This window comes from Cetorhinus maximus, chromosome 12, assembly GCF_964194155.1.
Source record: "Cetorhinus maximus chromosome 12, sCetMax3.hap1.1, whole genome shotgun sequence".
In the NCBI taxonomy this organism is placed as follows: domain Eukaryota; kingdom Metazoa; phylum Chordata; class Chondrichthyes; order Lamniformes; family Cetorhinidae; genus Cetorhinus; species Cetorhinus maximus.
Window position 1 is genome coordinate 11167439 of NC_135890.1, and position 19416 is coordinate 11186854.

Genomic DNA, 19416 nt, shown 5'->3' on the forward strand with positions numbered 1-19416 from the left:
TGTTCTGTCAAATTAGATCATGGCTGACCTGCAGTATAACTCCATCTACCTGCCTTGGTTCTGTGACTTAATAGGATAAGCACTTGAATGGAAAAATTAGCATGACTGCAGGGCAAGGACAGAGGTGGGACTATTTCAGTTGCTCTTGCAGAGAGCTGACAGGGGCTCAATGGGCCCAATCCTCCTCCTGTGTGGTAACCAATCTATGATTTTAATATCCTTGCCTAACATACCACTCAAACCAAAACAAAAAGTGCTGGAACCTCTCAGCAGGAGAGAGCAATACAGTTAATATTTCAGGTTGGTGACCTTTCATCAGAACTGGAAAAAGTTGGAGATGTACAGGTTTTGAGCAAGTATAGAGGCAGGGAAAGAGGATGGGGAGGAAAGGGCAAAAGGGAATGTCTGTCAAAAATGTATCAATATCAGTCTTGAAATTGTCCCTACTTCCAGTTTCTTTGTTTAAAAGTCTGGTTTTGACCCAGTTGGGATTAATTTGGAATAATGCATCCATGAATTGATGCCAACAAGCTGTGGCTGGAGTTTATTTTTGTAGTTAATTGGGAATCCCCTCCAACTCTCGCACTTGCAGATTTTCTAGTTCTTTAGTACCCGAGTGAAGAACTGCAATAAACCTCCCATTTGCAGCAAGAGTTTTCCACTTAGCCTTTAACTGTCCTATCCTTCAGGTAACTTTGTAATGAAAGCACTTGACTTGAAGCTAAAGAACCTTTCATGTTTTACTCTATCACTCTGCTTCATAACACTAGCATAGCTGGTACCAATTCTCAAATTGTTTTCCACAGAGGAAAAAAAATCATTTGCCATTATTTTCTTATTTGTAATTTATGGACGACACTTAAGCGTCTTGGAGACAAAATAATAGAAGAATGGATTCAGAAGAAGCCGCAATTGGTATTAATGGTTCTGAGTTTGCTTCAGGAGCTTTACTCACCAGTTATAAAGCACCGTTTAATGAGTTGAGGCAAAAGACATTTTAAAGGACTCGTGTCCCTGTTCAATTTTAACAGCACCCAAGGATATCAATGAGCAGCTAGGGCTCCTGTTTTTGTGTGTTTATATGTTGAACAGTGGGATTGATCAGAAGGCAATGATCTCTGCAAGGGATCAGATGGCATTGTAATGTGAAAGCCCTTTGATGCGACTAGTGTTTGGGATTACTCCCATCAATCCATTAATTGTTTTGAAACAGACTGCGGGTTTTTGCAAGAAGCAATTGACTTGATTTACAATTTGCCAGCGACGTGGTCCTATACCAGGTGTTGGATGGCAGTGCAATGTACATGATCATCATGATATCGACAGGGAATAACAAATGATTCCAATCTGATGGCCACAAGTTTATGGAATGAACGTTAGGCTAATTCCTGAGTGATTTTGGCCATCAATCTCGTTAGAAAAAGGAAGAGAACAGCTTATATTTATGGAACACCTCATACCATTTCAAAGTGTCCAATAGGCAGGAATGTTGGCATAGCGGTAATGTCACTGGAGTAGTAATCCAGAGGCCAGGCTAATTCTCTGGTGGACATCTGTTCGAATCCCACCAAGGCAGTTAATGGGATTTAAATTCAATATATAAATCTGGAATTGAAAGCTAGTCTCAGTAATGATGACCACGAAACTGTTATCAATTCTTGTTAAAATCCCATCTGGTTCCCTTACAGAAGGAATTCTGACAACCTTACCCAGCCCCCACATGATTCCAGGCCCACAGCAATGTGGTTGACTCTTAACTGCCCTCTGAAGTGGCCTAGCCAGCCATTCAGTTCAAAGGCCATTAGGGGTGTGCAGCAAATGCTGGCCTCAAAGCCCACATCCCACAAAACAATAAAGAAAAAAATATATACAATGAAAGACGGTGACTTGTTGTGTTATTATACACAGCAAGATCCCTCAGGCAGAGAAGGTTAATCTAATTTTTGAAGTGCTGGTTTAGGGAGAGGTGTTGGCCAGGAGACAATTAAGACTACCCATTCTTATAAGAGATGTTGTGGTAAGGAGGCTGTGGCATAGTAGTATTTTCACTGGACTGGTATTCCAGAGATCCAGGGTAATGCTCTGGGGACCTGGGTTCAAATCCCACCACAGCAGATGGTGAAATTTGAATTCAATAAAAATCTGGAATTAAAAGGCTCGTAATGACCATGAAGCCATTGTTGATTGTTGTGAAAACCCATCTGATTCACTAATGTCCTTTAGGGAAGGAAATATGGTCTGGCCTACATGTGACTCCTGACCCACAGCAATGTGGTTGATTCTTAAATGCTCTCTTTTTTTTAAACAAAAAAGGGCAACTTAGGGATGGGCAACAAATGCTGGCCTAGCCAGCCACACCCACATCCCTGGAATGAATTTTTTTTTTAAATTTAAACCAGGACCAGCCAAAAGATGGCACCTCAGAAAATGTACACCAACACTGGAGGATAAACCTAGACAATGTACTCTTCGCAAGTGGGCTTGAACCCATAATCTTACGCAGGAGCAAATGTTCCATCAACTAAGTCACTGTCATTGACCATTGGCAGTTGCCCACAGTACTATGAGCCTGCCCAGCTAAAGTGTCGGATTGCTGAATGTGTTGACTTGGGGTAGCCTAAGGAAGGAGAACAGGAGAAAACTCTGCTCTCAAAGTTGTTAATTTGTCCACATTACAAGGCTTTGCAGTGTAAACAAATTTGGATGTTGCGTTGTTTGTTGAATTACAAAATTGCAGTATAAATGCTGCACTATTCAACCGCTTGCTTGTACCACACAGTTCTCAGGGGGAGGGGGAAAAGTTGCTGGAACAGAGAGGTAAAATTATAGAGTACAGGGTTAGTATTGCGCCTTTACACCTTTTTTGGCAGTTGCCACTACGGCAATGCTGTTATGGCGAGATGGGAACATAGGGTAAGGAGGAGACACTTTAGCCCCTCAAGTCGGTTCCACCCTTAAATGACACAACTCCGTATACCCATCATTGCCCTATACCTTTAGATAACAAAAATAGATCAATATCAGATTTAAATATTAACAAGTGATCTGTCATAACTGCTCTTTATGGAAGAGAGTTCCAAATGTCTGCCACTCTTTGTGTGCAGAAGTGTTTCTTAATCTCGCTCCTAAAAGGTCTGCTGTAACTTTTGGACTATGCCCCATGTCTTTGACTCCCCAAACAGCAGAAATAGTTTTTCCACATCTATCCTGCCTGTACCCTTTAATATCTTGAAAATTTCAATCAAACCGCCCCTTAACCTTCTAAATTCCAGGGAACACAACCATAGTTTGTGTAATCTCTCCTTGTAACTTATCCTTTGGTGTTGAGATATCGTTCCGGTAAATCCACATTGCATTCTCTCCAAGGCCAATATATCCTTTCTCAGGTGTGGTGCCCAGAACTGCTCACAGTACTCCAGGTGCAGTCTAACCAGGGCTTTGTATAGCTGAAGCAAAACGTGTAGTCCCTTGTACTCTACCAACATTCCATTCACACACGTTTGGTTATTTTCTGTACGTGTTCATGACATTTTAATGACCTGTGCACCTGGACCCCCAATACTTATTGGACCTTCACTGTTTCTAGATTTTCATTATTTAGAATGTATTCAGGTTTTATCCTGTTTAGGTCAAAAATGGATGACCTTGCAATTGCCAATATTGAAACCCATTCACTTAATACATTAATATTTCTTTGTAATTGCATGCTCTAGGCACACTACTTACAATGCCTCCTGTCTTTGCGATGTAATAGCAAGTATTGGAGAAAATGAATTTCATCAGTTGTCTTTGACACTCAAACAGTGTTTAATTTTCCAATTCACCGTCACATTTCCCTTGAAGATGTGCACAGTTAAGTGAGACATGGTGACTCTCCAGTGCCCTGTCCATTGGACCCATTCTTCATATGTGAGTGAATGCTAGAAGATGCTTTGGACTGAACTTAACCAGCCCTCTGGGGGCTGGCTCGGAGGTGGGAAGACTGGCAAAATGGCGTGGAAGGCAGCGAATGGTGTGCCTGTCACCTTGCAACGCCATGCCAAATTGCCAGCAGCAAGAAAAGTGATAGACTGCCCTCCCGCATGGACCCCAATTAAGGGCCAGTTCTCGCCTCTGCTGGAATTTTACTGGCACTGGGGGAGGCCCACTCCTCTGTGGGGAGACCTCCACTCAAACTCTGGCAGCCTCCCAACGGGTTCTGGGGACTGGGGGCGGAGGGGGGAGCCCTTGTTTTTGAGTGCTTTGACCAGTAGTGGTCATACACCCCCCATGGCAACAAGGTCTGCTGTCCTCAGTGATCACCCCTTCACCAGGGCCTGCCTGACCGACCCTGCCACCTCAGACCCCACTTACCTGACTTTGAGAGCGTACAGTGTGTCCTCATCCTGCAGGTGCAGCCCCAGCAGTGACCACTGCTCTCATTGGTGCTGCTGAGCTGCCAGCCTGCTGATGGGGCCAGCAGGCCTTTTGGGGAGGGGCCACTGTACTTAAATCAGGATAGCAGCACTTAATTGGCTGTCACCGACACAATAAGGCCCTGGGTCCCACTACCCACAAAGCAGGCTTGCCCCTTGCTTTCAGCCATGGCAGTGGGACCCCTGCCACTGACATAAAACCAGGAGTTTGGTCATGTTCTCACTTGGTAAGTACGCTTCTCAGCAAGTGTCATTTGATCATGGCTAAGGTGAAATGTTCTTAAGGCTTCTTGAGGCCAATTAAGATCAAGTTGTGTGAGAAATAAGGTTGTTTTTAATGCTTTATTAGCGATGGAGCCACAAACTGCCTCAGATTTCCGCAAGCCAAATCTCTGTCGCAGCAGATGAGTGGCAGGTGAAGTTCAATGTGGAGAAGTGTGAGGTGATGCATTTTGGTAGAAAGAACATGGACAGACAATATAAAATAAGGGATGAAGGGGGTGCAGGAGCAGAAAGACCTGGGTGTATATGTGCATAGATCATTGCAGATGGAGAGAGCAGTTAATAAAGCATATAGTATCCTGGGCTTTATTAATAGGGGCATAGAGTACAAGAGCAGGGAGGTTATGCTGAATTTATATAAGCCACTCGTTAGACCTCAGCTGGAATATTGTGTACAGTTCTGAGTGCCACACTATAGGAAGGATGTGAACACATGGGAGAGAGTGCAGAAGAGGTTTACAAGAACGGTTCCAGGGATGAGAAACTTCAGCTATGAGGATAGACTGGAGAGGTTGGGGCTGTTCTCCTTGGAGAGAAGAAGGCTGAGAGGAGATTTGATAGAGATTTTCAAAATCATGAGAGGGCTGGACAGAGTAGATAGGGAGCAGCTGTTCCCACTCGTAATAGGATCAAGAACGAGAGGGCACAGATTTAAAGTGATTTGCAAAAAAAAGCAAATGTGATGTGAGAAAAATTTTTTCACACACAACGAGTGGTTCGGGACTGGAGTGCACTGCCTGGAAGTTTGGTGGAGGAAGGTTCCATCGAGGCATTCAAGAGAACATTAGATGATTGTTTGAATAGAAACAAGGTGCAGGGGTATGGGGAAAAGGCAGGGCAATGGCACTAGGTCATAATGCTCATTTGGAGAGCCAGTGCAGACATGATGGGCCGAATGGCCTCCTTCTGTGCCGTTAAGATTCTGTGATTCCAAGCATCATATGAGCAATTGAGGCATATGAGAATGTAATAAAGTGAGGAGCTACAGTAAATGAGTCAACTGGGACAGTGGATGTCCATGAAAACGTGAACAATACAAGAAGAACTTACAAGTGTGAAGAAATTGGTATCGGAGTAAAAGTTTTTTACAAAAAGTGTCTGTGTCATTTTATTACAATTACACAATTAACTCCAGTTTCTGTTTGTGGCAGTGGACTGTAAAGAAATGGAATAGTTTACTGAATATGCCTCATTAAAAATTGCTGTCTCTGGTGAGTTATTGCTTCTTGCTCTGTGAACAAATCAGAGTTATGAATTAAATAATTGATTTTTAATCCAATACTTAAGTAACTATGCGACAAGACTATGCACACACAATGCTTCAATTTTTAATATATCTGAACTATAAATAGCATATTTCACTTTGCTACCCAGTTTTAAAAAGAAAACAATGTGTAAGAGTCCCATGACTGTGCTAAGTAAAGTTTAATTTGTAAGACCTGTTTGCCACCATTTCTTTTTGCCCGAGGGAAGAATTAAATAAAGGGGAAAAATATAAATACCATATAAATATCACTATTTTAAATTAGTGAAAGCCTGGGTTAAAGGCCAAAGGCTATAGCATTGGATGCCTCAAAGATTGTACAGAGAAGGTAAAATGAATCAAGAGTCTGAGAGACCAAGTTTGGATTTTAAAAGTCAGTAAGTTGCCAGAGAAAGGGACAGGTGAAGGAGGTAAGGAGTTCTGCAGGTTTTAGACCCCAGTAACAAATAAGTTGAAAGGGGTAGAGGGAAAGGGTGAATTGTTTGTTGGACAGTAGATTTAGAGCTTTTTTGGAGAATGGTTCACAGTAATATTGACCATAGTAACGGGTGTCATTCATTCAGCTCCCCCTTCCCTACTCCTTCCCCCAGCATTCGATTAGATCATGGCTGATCTGTGCCTCCCTCTCCATTTACCTGTCTTTGCTCCCTTGTCCAACAAAAATCTATTGATCTCAGTCTTGAAAGCTTCAGTTGTACCAGCATCAACAGCCTTCAGAGGGAGAGAATCCCTGGCTGCCACTACCCTTTGTGTGAAGAGGTGTTTCTTGATTTCCCTCCTGAATGGCTTGTTAATAGGATCCAAACCAGCTGGTGAAGTCCAAGCCAAGACACAGAGCTTTTCTTTATTTGGAAAGTTTATTGACTTGTTCAGTCTCACAGCTCTCCTCCCACATACCCAGTGTCCCAGCTATCCCCTGTGTACTGTTAGAATCACCCCATTAAACTGGATTTTTCTTTTTAAAAATATGGAAGGATATTGCTGTATTTGGACATTGGAAGCTGCCCAAGAGTTTTTTTTTAAAAGGGTCATAAGTTCACCTTGGAACTGATAACAAGGAGTCCTCTCCTAAGAAATCGCCTGAGCTGTATGATACTTGAGAAGGAGGTGTTTGTTTGTTTTGAACTGCAAAGAAAATTAATTAATGGAAAGCTGGAAAACAAAAAGACATTCACATGGCAGAGGCAAACCTTAAGCTTAAACTGTGGTTTTGCTTTGTCTTGTTGGGGAAAGGCTGAGAACAGTAGACTCCCCTGACTAACTTTCTCTCTCGCTCCCTCTCTGCTTTGTGAAACCATGTGTGGTTCAAACCTATAGCCAGATAATCTGCATCTGAGTGTCGTTTGTCTGCATAATTTTGGACTTGCTGGCTGAGACAGGAAGAATTGGTCCAGCTATTCTCTCCTCCATGCTGAAGCATCATTGGTGAACTTCCCGACATCTACTGGGCATGTCTTCATCTTAGGGAACTTCAGACCAACAGCAATGAACCTCCATGACCTTTCATTTCTTTTCTTTCTAAGAAAGTTTTCTTTTTCCATCCGCCCGGCTCTACAGAGGTTACCTGTGTGTCTTTTGTTTGTCTGTGTATGTGTGCCTGTGTGTGTGCTGGGGAGGTTTAAAAGGGTTGGTTAGTTACACTTCCGGATTACAGTCGTGTGTCAACCAGTCCCTGAAACTTGTTTAAAAGGAGCTTTGTTCTATAGTAATTTAATCATTATGAGTTTTTGAAAGAAGCCTGATCAGAGTCTCTTTTCTTCTGGGTGCTAGAAGTATAGGTAAACAATTGGCCATTTTGGTGAGAAAATTAAACATTTAAATTAATGGTATGGCCTGCAGAGTAGTGGGGCTTGATAATTCGCACACTTCTCCCATCTCAGTCGTAACAGTGCTCAAAGACCCGTCACCTGCTTCTCTTAACCTTAACAATGTAATTGACATGACATTAACATGCCCTAACTCTAATCTTAAGTTCATGTCCCCCCTATCCTTGATTTCCCCCCATTGGAGAAAATAGTTTCTCTCCAATAACTCTATTGCATCGTTTTAACATTTTAAAACCTCGGTCAGATCACTCCTCAATCCTCTGTTCTCCAGGAAGCACAAGCCATGTTTATCCAACCTGTCCTCATGATTTAACCCTCTCAGCCCCATCTAAGTAGCATCAGTAAAATAGGGAAAGAGAATTGGAGGTGAGGTAATAGGACAGAAGTGAGGAATGATCTATCAGGTGATCAGCCTTTTCTCATCTCTATAGTTCGGTTAAAATGTAAAATTAATGAGGTTTTGAGTTACAAAGGGACTCCACGAATTACAGAATCGGTCAAACGCAGAAGGAGGCCATTCGGCCCATCATGTCTGCATCGACTGTCTGAGCATTTCACCTCGTGCCATTCCCCCGTCTTCTCCCCATAACCCTGCACATTCTTCCTTTTCAGGTAACAGTCTAATTCTCTTTTGAATGCTTCATTTGAACCTGCCAGCCCCACACTCTCAGACAGTGCATTCCAGACCTTAATCACTCTCTGCATGAAAAGGTTTTTTTTCTCATATTGCTGTTGTTGTTTTTTTTTCCAATTACTTTAAATCTGTGCCCTTTTGTTCCTTTTTATGAGTGGGAACAGTTGCACCCCATCTACTCTGTCCAGGCCCCTCATGATTTTGAATACCTCTAGCAAATCTCACCTGGCCGCCTTTTCTCCAAGGTAAACAGACCTAACTTCTCCAATCTATCTTCATAACTGAAGTTCCTCATCCCTGGAACCATTCTTGTGAATCTTTTTCTGCACCCTCTCCAGTGCCTTCACATCCTTAATGACTTGACTTTATGCTCATCCTATGCTGGTGCAAACAGCTTTCTCCTACACTGATGTTATTCACTATCAGACAGTTTCACTTTTTCTCTGCTGTCTCTGGAGAGCCTGTCATACACCATCAGCTTGACCGGTGATAGAATGTAGAGATAATCAATATGAAAACATTGGAGCTGACAGAATGAGAGCACATTGTATGTAGTAAAGATGTTAATCAGAATAGTTTCGCTCTATATAGTGGTGCTGTGTCGTCCACAGTAATGAAGGGTGAGTGGTTGGGAGCTTTTGCCTTTGAGGTTTCCTGGCGAAAAGTTGCCTTTGAGGCATCAGTTCAACCAGTAGCTGTGCTTCGGAGATTGGACAAAGGACGAGGGTGGGGGAAATCTCATCTCTGCACCATGTGTATAACACAATTGTAAACCAGTTCTTTATAAACAGGATTAAGATTTCATTACAGATACAGCACCGGAGAAATCTTGTCTAACAATGAGGAGTTTCTGACATGCCTGAAAATAGTTCCGGTGAGGAAAACTTTGGAGTAGCAAAGTGACAATCAACTATATACAAAATTTGATACATGGGATGCAAATTTCATTGACGACTCCTTGGAAGCATGTTACTCCTGTAGGTGGCAGTGCTGTGGGTCTATTTAATGTTGAAAGCATGGCACTGTGTAACAAAGTAAAACAGTCTTTCTGCTGTGTGCCAGAGGCTGCACAGCCATTGGACTCTCAAAGTTCACTCCAAAATGCGTTCTGAAATATTCTTTGAGTTGCCATTTTTACACAGTCACTGAATTTTGCAAGCTATGGTTCCAAAAAGATAATAAATAGTTGCATATTTCATATTAACATGATACATTTATCCTTTGAACTGTCTTTTATGGCTTATAATGCCTTCATTAAAGTTTTTACTTGAAAGTGGTCTTCACTCCCAAAAGCCTTGGGCTCTGATGTGATATTTTGCCCTGAACTGTAATCGAGTGATCACAATTTGGTTTGTATCATCAGAGCACTTACTTCCTACCTAATTTCTTAGGATGCATCAGTATTGCTCAGTCAACTGTGCTTAGGTGATAGTTTTCTTTACCTCTTTATACACTTCCTGTTCAATAACTTACTCTCAACTGAATTTGAAAAATAAGAGGACAAATCTAAGAAGCGTTGATAATGTAGCATTTACTTTGAATATGGTGTTTTTATTTTTAAGATAAAGTGGCTGTGTGTGCTCGTGAACAAGAAATCAAATGATAATGTTTCGAATAATAACCTGTTGAGGCATTTTGTTTTTTGTTCCATAACTCTTTTTTAAAAGTGCCTTGAGCTTAGGGAGAGGGGGTGATGAAAGAAAGACTGGGGTCAGTGAGAAAGAAAGTGAGAGAGATGATGTGACTTTCTTCATTTAAAAAATACTTCAATTTTCAAACAAAAATACACAGTAGAACGCTGAAGTTAAATGATGGTCTCCACATGATAGAAAAGATTAACACTAGTTGCATACACCTGTGAACTAGAGATTCTAAAATCTAACACCAATGAGATCTAAAGAGAGGGAGAGTGAGAGAGACAGAGAAATACAAAAATAGAGAGCTGGACAAGCCATTTTGTTTCCTCATTCTAATTTGATTTCTCTTTAAAATAAATTGAATTTTCAAAGTAAACAAAGTTTCTTTCAAAGAAACATCTAAGAAGGGAGGGGGAAAACTGAATGCGAGGGACTCTCTGGCCTCTTGCCATTTATTTCTCAGTGAGCAAATGGGAGTGAGGGACAGTAGATGATGGGTTGAGGAGAGTAATAAGGGAGAATACAGGAGTTGATTGAGATTTTCAAAACGGAAGAGGTATGGGTGGTGATGAGAGAATGGGAATCGTCGGGAGCTGAAAGTGAGAGTGTTGAGAATGCAATGAAAGTGAGGGTATGGGAGAAGTACAACTAATTGACTTGACGGGGAGGTAGCTACTGAGAGTTACATACATCCTGCACACCCCACCCCCCACCCCATAACGCTAAACTTCAGCCATTGATAGTTCTTTTCTCCAGCACATCATGTCACATGACCCATTCTGCCCACCCAAAAAGAGGGAAGAAAATGACAAAGGGAAAGGCAGAAGAGGGTAGAGAGAGGAGGATAAAATAGGAATCGGAGAGAGAGAGGGGCATTGAAGAATAGAGAGAGAGACACACAAGCAAAAGAAAAGACAGAGAGAAGACAAAGACAGGCAAGAGTGTGTCCACACCTCTGACCTGCCAGGTGCAGGGAGATTAACATCAGAAAATAGCTGGAAAAACTCTTCTATCCATTGTCACATCTCATAATATTCCATTGCCATTCTTTTCCACTGTCGATGTATTCGTTTATCTATTTGACTGTCTTTCCTTTGGAATGTTTGGAGTTAATCCTTTAGCACATCTGTCATAAGCAGTAATTATTTTCTTGTTCCTTGGTTCCAACGTGTACTAGTTTAAAAACATAGCTAAAAATCAGACTATTATAAGCTGATATCTCAAGGTTATCTATCCTTTGCTGCTGTAAAGTGTTCATAGTTTATGTATTTATGTAGCCTGTATATTCTGCACCATAGGATGTTCTTGTTTGAGAGTTCAGTAACACACCGATGTTCAGACTTCATTGTAATGTTGATATAGTCCTGTTGCTCTGTGATCTGATTAATAATGACTTTCCGTGGACAGGTTTCCTGTTGACTTGTTGTGACAACTAGTTCACCAGAATGGATGAGGCAGTGCTGGGAATCTGTGGCTTTACTACTTAATTTTTGTTAAAAATGGATATCCTTTGACAAATATGCAAACCTGCTGATGAACTGGTCATTTATAAAAGCCAGTGGAAAATGGTAATTAAGATTCATGTGGAATAGCAAATGCGGAAACTGGTCCCTGAAGGAGTGTGGAGGCTTTGCTTCTGTCAGACTGGAGCTTCTGGTTGTTGGGAGCTTCAAGAATGCACCAGGCCTGTAATGTTTCCACGTTGCTCTGTTGGTGAGGAATCTTGGCCACAATCAGCACACCAGGGTTATGGCATTGGGTTTTATGGCTAGGGGTATAGGATATGAAAGTCAAGATGTAATAGTGGATCTATATAAAATCTTAGTCAAGGCCACAGTTGGCGATGTTGCAGTTTTAGGCTCCATACTGTAGGAAGGATGTTGGGACAATACAAAGTGCAGAAACACTAATATGCTTCCTTTTATGAGGAAATGCAAATAGGAAAAAGGACTTTGCATCCTGTATTCTCCCATTGTAATCTTAAACAAGCCATCAAGAAACTCTTGATGTCCTCTGTTCACAAAAAAGACCCTCAACTCCAACATTGATTCCAATTGCACACATTCCTGTATTGTGAAAACCATGCTTAATCTCATGGGTTGTCCTCTCAGCCACTTACTTCTACCTCCCATGGCCCACTTTCTCTGCTCCAACCTTTATGCCAGGAGCGGATGAGATCAATTCCATGGATCTTGGAGGATTGAAATCTCGAGTTGGGTCTAGGTTGCCGCTGGAAGTGAGAGGAGCAGGAGAGTGAAGGAGAGAAAAGGAGAGATATGATGATGAAGCCAGGCAGTGGCATTCAGAGTGGGAGGTATATAGGAGGGTGGGAAAAAGATTTAGGAAGAGAGTGGCAGATAGAGGGAAGCAGCAGCTTCCAAGAAGGGGAAGAAAGGTTGGGGAAAGATATAGAGATGATGAAGGGAGAAAGTCTAAGACAGCCATACAAGAGTAAGGAGGAACTGAAACAATAGAAGATAAACAGCAAGAGAGATGGAGAGAAAAAGTATCAGTGAGAAAACAAGCAAAGTTAGAAATTCAGTGACACACATTCTTTTAAAGAAAAAGTCTTTATTTTGCTCAGGAGGAACACCATGAGAAAATTCGTTCAGCTTACACGTGTGTTTTAGTGTGACTTACCCTTTTACTCTACGCTTTTCTTCACCTGGTGAGAGGCAGACATTTTGTGTAGAAGTTCTCCCAAACGTCATCACCGGAACTCCAGTGACACCAATAAGCAGAGCAAAGGTTACAAGAGAGAGTCTTCATTCTGTCAGGGGGCTCTAGCCAAAATGTATGCTCACAGGCTGCCTATCGACTACAGTTTGAGTGCATGAATGCCAGGGACCATGGAGAAGCAGGGGACACCAGCAGGTACCTAACCACCTTTGTTCCATTTCAGAATTTGCAAGCAATCCATAAATGTTTAGGTATTAATGATATCATCCTGTCTGGAAGGGTATGATTCCTCCATCAATAAAGATGAACTCTCTAACCCCTGCAGGCATGAACGCACTTCCAGATCATCCAACAGAACCATATTGGGTTGATGCATGTCAAAAGGCATAACGAGGGTAGGTGAAGTGTAAGTGAATGTTCGGAACACATCCCCCAGCAGTAGTGGTATCCTGTAGCAATGATGTACGTGTGCTTGTGCTGCCTTGCTGAAGGAAATAGGGGATGAACCTTAGATTTGTCAGCATTGTGGTCTCGCCCCGCAAACTTTCACTGGCATTGCTGTGTTTCCCAACTGTCTCCAGGCGCTTGCCTCCTGCAGCGTATCAGTTCATCCAGAGGAGGAGTACGACCACATCTGTGACAGCTGTTTTATAAGAATTGACTGGGTGATTAAATGATGAAAAGCTGTTTCCAGTAGAATGAGGGTCGGTAACCAGGGGGCACAGATTTAAAGGTCCTTGACAAAGAACCAGAGGTGACGCGAGGACAATTTCTTTTTCACACAGAGAATTGCTAATGTCTAGAATGCACCTGCCTGAAAGGAGGGTGCAAGCAGTTTCAGTAATAACTTTCAAAAAGGAATTGGAGAAATACTTGAGAGAAGTATCTGCAGGGCTGTGAGGAAAGGACAGGGGGAGTGGGATTAATTGGATAATCCTATCAAAGAGGCACAATGGGCCGATTGTTCAACTTCGGTGCTGCATCATTGGTTGAATTCATAGAGGTTGACAGCACAGGAGGAGGCTATTCGGCCCATTGTGTCTGCACCAGCTGACAAGTAGCTGTTTATGATCCTATGATTAGTGTTATGCAATACTACCTGGGTGATATCTCTCTTATATTCCAATGCAAATCGGTTCTCCAATGTTTGGGTGCTCCTGGTGTCAGATGACTTCTTCTGAAAAAGCGGGTTTCAGAGAAACAACGTATTATGCGCAAGTTTATCTCAGGTCGATATTCGTCTTATTAGGGGTCGTAAATATATCACTAATGAATCCAGTATGGAGTTCAAGAGAAACGTATTTACCCAGAAAGAGGTGAGAATGTAGAACTTGCTAGTACAAGGAGTAGTTGGGGTGAACCATGTAGATGCAGTTAGGGGGAAGTTGGGTAAATGTTTAGAAGATTAGGCTGATGGAGTGAGATGGAGAGGTGGGGAGGAAGCTCGGGCGGAGGTTTGCACTGGCATGGACCAGATGAGCCAAATGGCCGATACCTGTGCTGTAAAATTGACTATTGACTTGTCCTGGTGTTGGGAGAGCTCCATACAAACTGGCAATGCAAAAAATGAAAGCTCAGCTTATCAAGGCTGGAAAAGATGTCTGCCAGGCTCAGTGCTGGTTGTCACTCACATTTGGCAACTAGCACGCACAGCTGCCCCTTGAGGTATTTCCCCAGCCTTTTGGGTACGGCAGCACAGCCTTGCTTACGCTGCGCTGATATTGAGGTCAGGCTGACTTTGGCAGCAGCCCGGGGGTTTGAAGGAGATTGACGACTGACCCGATGTGCATTTCCCTCATCTTGTTTCTATTTTAAGGCCGGGCGGGGGGGGATACTTTAAATACAGTGGGGGACCTTTTGAAATAAATGACCTCTTTCCATGTCGTGAAGGAACTTTGTTACGAAGTTCACATTGGTTGCCAACGCTGCACATTTGGTTTGCAGTGGAGTTGGCTTAGCAACTGCAGGCAGAGAGAAGGCAGACGTCGATACAACATCTGGCTTTTCTCCATAGCCAAAGTCACTTGTTGGGAATATCATGGGGAAGGACGTGGCGGGAATGCCAGCAGCCCGCTTGTGTGATTAATGGCCATCTTTCATTCTCCCGGGCTCCATTTATTGGGCATTTTCTGGAAGTGTGTGATGCCATTCAGAAGAAGGCCAGATTGTTTTGACAACCTTCTCAAAGGATTCCATTTGGTTTTCTTTACAACTGAAGCAAAAGGTAAAGCAAGCAGTGATTTAACTGCTCTGACCAATAAATATTTAGTTGTACAAGGTCATTATACTTCGGCGCCCAAGGGTAATTCTGGTGCTGTGAATTATTGTTTAGGCTTTAGCTAAGCAATGCAAAGCACTTACCAGTGTTGCTAAAACATAAGCCACTCTGCAATTTGATATATGTTAGGTATGCTTTCTATAAAAATAAGTCACCATTCTATTTATTTTATGCTCTTACCCCCTGTCACTTTCTCGCTGTTTCCATTCTTCTCCCAGTTTCTTGTTTAAAATTGAGAAGTCTCGCTGAAGGGCCAAGGCTGATGGTGTTGGACACCAACGAAGTCGGAATAAGGACTCCCCTATTTAGGATTGAGATGAGAAATTTGTTCACTCGGAGGGTTGTGAATCTTTTGGAATTCTTTACCCAAGTGAGCAGTGGATGCTCAGTCACTGAGCATACTCAAGATGGAACTGCTAGATTTTTGGATACAAATGGAACTGGGGGATATGGGGATAGTGCAGGAGGACGTAGCTAAGGTCATGATCTTGCTGAATGGCTGGACAGACTGGAGGAGCTGAATGGTCTACTCGTGTTCCTATTTTTTATGCTGTTATGTAAAAGAGAATGTAATTCAAAAAGTAAACACCGATCCGTTTTAAAATATCCTGCAGATTGTATGAAGGGAAAAAGTCAGAGAGGTTGGGGGCTGAAGTCTTGGGACATAATGAGGTTATAGTGAGGGGCTCTACACTGAGTCCTTATTTTAGGATGGGGAAAGAAGAACTGCTTGCATTTATAGCACACCTTTTATTCGTGCTTTACGATAGGAATATGTGGAGGAGACCAAACCTAAGGGGCCATAAATATAAGATTATCATTAATAAATCCAATTTTAGAGATTTCAGGAGAAACCTTTTCACCCAAAGAGCAGTAAGGATGTGGAGGCCCATACCACAAAGGGTAGTTGAAACAAAACGCATTTACTAGGAAGCTAGATCAACACGAGGGAAAAAGGAATAGAAGTTCATGCTGATCACGTAAGATGAACATCGGTGGGAGGGATATTGCATCGAGCCAGTTGGGCCGAATAGCCTGTTTCTCCCCTGTACATACAATGTAAAAACAGGCACCAACCTTGCTGGGAGTTAAGCGCGGAGGCTGAAAACTTGATCAAAACGATAGCTTATAAAGGCAGAGAGAGAGGTCGAGGGGTTTAAAGGAGGGAGTTTCAGAGAATAGGGCTGAGGAGACGAAGGGCTTTGCCACCAATAGCGAAATGAAGAGGTAGCAAAGTTGCAACAAAAAAAACACCAGAGACGTAGGACCAAAGGGTATGGGGAGGAGATGCATCAAATGGTGATTTCAAAAGCAGAGTGTGGTGAAACCATTGGAGAGACTTCAAGATAAGACTGAAGAATATAAATTCTATACATCAGGGACAGGGAACTAGTGTAGATCAATGAGAGAGCATTGAATAATGGTGTTTAGTGCAGGACAGAATACAAAATAGCTGAATTTTGAATGAGATGAAGTGTATGTAGGATGGGAGGCTAAATAGAAGATTGGAGAACTAAAATCTAGAGGAGGAGGGTGCATGGACATGAGTTTTAACAGCAGTGGGGATGAGATAGGGATGGAGACTGCCAATTTGAACTTCACAAGAAACAAGATAAGAGTGTTCACAACCTCTTGGCAGTTAGTTGTGTGGCACACAGCGATGTCAGCTCACTGTGAACCTGCCTGGCCTCTCAACTAGAAAATCCACCAAACAACAATCTCGTTGCAAAATTTGAGTTCAAAGTGTGACTTGCCTGTTGAAAGGCGACTGGAGGGAGCCAAGATGAGTCTTCTAAGGGGAGGGGGAGAGAGAGGTGCCCACCACTCCTTGTGTCATTTGAGATTACCCCCCATCCTTCCCCCAGGCTACTTAACTTGGGGCAAGGGATGACAAACAGAAGGTGGGGTGGGTGGGGGGGTGGGGGAGGTGGGGAGAATATTTCTAAGTGTTCTTGTCATACCTCTGACAAAAGGTTGGTGTAAGTGGCCTTTTCCACTTTATTTCAGACCTTTCTGCTGCTCTACTGCTAGCAGAGGAGAAACCTATGAGGAAAGTTCAAATGAAGGACTTCATATTAGGAAGACCACATATAAAAATGAGACAGTCAATGAAAAAGATTACAGCATTAAAATTTAAATTCGGCAACAGAAACGCTATTGTAAAAATAGAATGATTTATTTGTTTATTCAGCAATCAATAAAGGTTTTATTTTGTTTAAAGATTTCCTTATAGGCCTATAAAAGCCCAGGAAACCAGATATTGCAATTTTAATGTTACTATTCTCCTTACAAATTGTAATTGCATAGTATTCTGTCATTAGGATGAAAAATTTGAGATAGATTACTATTGATTCACAACTGAACAGCAATAATTTTTGTGACAGCACAGAAATAATATTACAGTCTTATCACAATGCCCATAAAACAACACACTGTGGAAGGGTTTAATAAATCTCCACACAGACTGGGTCTAAAACCACCTGCATTACTCATCCATTTGACTGCTGTTGAAAGGCTGCCAGGCAGAAATCACTTTCAAAGATTTCAGTCACTGAAAAATTAGCGTAGGAAACAATCTTACAAAATATTGAGCAGTTTCTGAGAGGAACGGGGTAGATTTTTGCTGAGAAAAGTAATGTGAATGACACATGCCTTTATTAACACACACACACATTGACCAGCAACCTGTGGCCAGGCAGAGGGACCCAGTAAATCGTGGGTCAGCACGCCTGCTGGCCGACTTGCACCACTTGGCTCAAGCGACGTGTCACGCTTAACGTTGCATCCATTTGCTCACTCGTGAGGTCATCGACGTTTTTTTGTGGCACTGCAAACGAGTGCTCGAGGCAGACTCCTGGAATTGATCTCCATGGCTACCTGCTCCAACTCCCTTTACAGATTATGCCTTGAGGACCTCGCGGTCAACTGCAGGAAAATAACCAATTTCGTCCTTTCAGCTCCCTAGACTAAGGGCAGAATCATCCCAGATTTGCACTAAGTGCGGTAGCTGGTGGGAAGAATGAATCTGATTCACCTTCCACACCTTCACCTCACCGCTTCATCACGCCAGGCACCAAGTTTAAAGTACAGCCGCACTCAAGGCTTCCAACCCAAGACTACTGCAAAGAATATATGGCCCTGAAAGGCAAGAAGACTGCAGCCCTCGAACGCCTTATGGACGCCATGGAGGCCCCGCTGTGATGTCCTCCAGGCTGGAGGAGGGGCAGCAACATCACCACTCCAGCTTGGGAGGCGATGGTAGTGGTGACCAGTGCCTAAGCTGCATGGAAGAGGTTGGCCATCCAATGCAGATACAGGATGAATGATCTCATCCGTGCAGCCAGGGTATGGCAACCATCTCATCACTCTAAACTCACACACACAAGCCCATCACATGTTCACTGACATCTCACTCACTGCCAGCTCAAGGGACATCACCACCCATTCTCACACACATACCCTCACGTCTCCATCTGGCCTCACCTCCTCTGGAGACTACCTCCTCAGCCCTCACCATCTTGAGACCTCTTGCACAGATCAACATGTGCCCCCTCACACACCCTGGGAGGCCCTGCTACCCCAGTACAGCCCTCGTCCTGCAGCCTCTTCCCTTGCCTGAGGTCACTCCTCCCCCTCCCCCAAGCAAGCCCTGGCCCTGCAGCCATTGAAAAGCCGCCCACATATGGCTGATCTGGTAGGTACACACCTGCTGTGAGCCCTCCTAAAAGTGATGTGGTGCTGTCTGCGAAGCCTGGCGCTGATGACTGCGAGTGCTGCCCGAAGCAAGGTAGGCAAACAAACCTCGAAGCCCCAAGCAAAATGCAGCCCGCCAAGTGCACATCGCTTATGTGCTGTTGTGAAACACGTCGGTGTGTTTTCCTGCCGACATGGGTGGTCGATCCAGCGGGGGAGGGGGCGATTCCAGCAGCCTGGCCTAATAACGGTATGCAGATGTATTACAACGAGGTTCCCAGCATCCAATGGCGGGAAACGCAGCCCGCCATTGATGGGCTGAGCAGGCGATCGCAAACTGGTCTCACGCCGTCGTGAAACCGATCGCTCAATATTGTCCACTCATGCCACCAGATGCTCCCAACGCCAGCGGGCACAGAAAATCCCAGCCTAAGGCTCCAGCTCCGCATCAGAGATTCTGGGAGCCCTCTCTTTAGGTCTGTTGCTCCATTGATAGTGAAAGGCTTTGAGGGAGGGAATAACACTAACAGTTCCATCAGCTGCTGCAGCCGGAATGCACATCCCCTTTAAGAGGGCTAGTCCGCCTATAAGAAGTGCAGACTAGGTCCTGCTCAACATGCACCTGGACCCCCTGCTCAGCATGCAGCCAGTCACCAGCATGTGTCATGCTGGGCTGCACACCACAATCATTGAGATGAGGAGGTAGCA

At 43.4% G+C, this 19416-nt stretch overlaps 1 protein-coding gene across 1 annotated transcript in view; it reads left to right on the forward strand.

The window, feature by feature from the left end:
- Positions 1 to 19416, forward strand: part of celf2 (cugbp, Elav-like family member 2) — a 726013-nt gene that overhangs the window by 32830 nt on the left and 673767 nt on the right. The gene's annotated exons all lie outside the window — the stretch shown is intronic.